At 35.9% G+C, this 1,779-nt stretch overlaps 1 non-coding gene across 1 annotated transcript; it reads left to right on the top strand.

Annotated features, from left to right (window-relative positions):
* Positions 1-1,430: 1,430 nt before the first annotated feature.
* Positions 1,431-1,514, top strand: Trnas-gga (transfer RNA serine (anticodon GGA)). Its single transcript is given in 2 exon segments — positions 1,431-1,470; positions 1,477-1,514. It is a non-coding gene; the product is annotated as a tRNA-Ser (tRNA).
* Positions 1,515-1,779: the final 265 nt, after the last annotated feature.

Genomic DNA, 1,779 nt, shown 5'->3' with positions numbered 1-1,779 from the left:
ACTTTGCAGCATTGCTAATGACATCGCAGTATTCTAATTTACTTAAAATGTTGTAGTGGTTTGTACATCCGTACATCTGTAAAGAAGTAACGTTTTTTTATGCTAGAAGAGAAAAAACTGTGTAATTTCAAGGTCAAAAGAATGCCATCTTCAGGATTGAGACCTTCTCATAGTCTATGTATGAAACACAGCGCCACATACAGTCATAAGGTATAAATTCTGCCTTCCAGTTGGCATGCTGCACAATAACGCGATAAGTGGGAGAAACGAGGACAACCTTGGATATAGGCTGCCAAAAGCGGATTCTACTGGGCAGTTTCAAGATGGTTTTGTGAGGTTTCCTACATTCACCTAGTCGGAAACTGACAGTGAACAGCACTTTACCTAACCAATCTCTAAAAAATGTAGCTTTTAGAACACATTTTGTTCAACTTCAGTTATGCTGTTTAGCACTGGAAAACACAAAACAGAAAAGTAAAGTAATAAGTTAATTTTTGCGTTCAGTTGTGAAATCTTATAGGCAAGATAAGTATTGCATATGGTATACAAAACGAATAATGTTTTTTAAGTATACACCTTGTTTCTCCACTATGAAGAGAATTAATGTGTCATTTGAGTTGATACTGAACTAATTTTTCTTAGTCATGATAACTATGTGAAGATATTGCTAATTATGAGATATCATTTTTTCTTCTTTATTTTCTTCTGCTTCATTTGGTTTATATGTACATCTTTGATGGTCTAGAAATTTTTGTTTTGTTCTGTAAAAAAAGTAATCTACATTAAAAAATACCAAGTGGGTAACTATCAGTCTTTTGAGATACATTAAGGTTTGTGCACATCTTGCCAATTTTAGTTCTTAGAACACAACATGTTCTCAAACTCGCTGAATAAGTTAAAAGAAAACTACCAATTTTAGAAATTTGTGCTCTCTATAAAGGGCTATGTTTGTCTGCGATCGTTTTCTTGTACTGGGATGAGATAGGCATTGTGATTATTTGCTGTGATACTTTTTATGACTTGCTCTATATTTGTGTGGCAATGGATATATTGTTTTAACTGTTCTGCAATATGAAGCGATGAAAGTCATTCTTCCAATGTGTGATATGTTCTCTATATCTTGTGTTAAAAATCCTACTTCTCATTGTAACATAACCTGTGTTGGAACTTTGGCTTTTGGGTTGGTATATGCATGATTCTTGGAATTTGCTGTCTTAGGTGTTCGAATTTGTTTGAAGGATATTTATTGTTTTATATACAGTATGTTTAGGTGTTTAAATGTGTTTGGAGGGCATACTTCTTGTTTTGCATGCTGTATGTAGGTCTTGTTTCATTTGAATGTTTGCAACTTCGTGTGTAACTTTATATGCAGTTATTATTGTGTGCCAAGTAATTTCTCTTTGGTAGTGTGGTCTGCATGTCTGCAGCCGGCCCGAGTGGCCGAGCGGTTCTAGGCGCTACAGTCTGGAACCGCGCAACTGCTACAGTCGCAGGTTCGAATCCTGCCTCGGGCATGGGCGTGTGTGATGTCCTTAGGTGAGTTAGGTTTAAGTAGTTCTACGTTCTAGGGGACTGATGACCTCAGCAGTTAAGTCCCATAGTGCTCAGAGCCATTTGAACCATTTGCATGTCTGCATGTTGTATTTGTATGTGGGCTACTGCTATTTTATTTTCTTGTATTGTGTGTGTGTGGTTTCTGGTATGTATTTTAGTTTTAATGTAATTAATTACATTAAGTGTATAATTATAATTAATTGTGCATCCTGGAATAGGAGACAC

The sequence above is a fragment of the Schistocerca serialis genome, chromosome 4 (assembly GCF_023864345.2).
Source record: "Schistocerca serialis cubense isolate TAMUIC-IGC-003099 chromosome 4, iqSchSeri2.2, whole genome shotgun sequence".
NCBI lineage: Eukaryota > Metazoa > Arthropoda > Insecta > Orthoptera > Acrididae > Schistocerca > Schistocerca serialis.
Note: the sequence above shows the minus strand (reverse complement) of the source record. Positions and strands in the feature narration are given on the sequence as shown.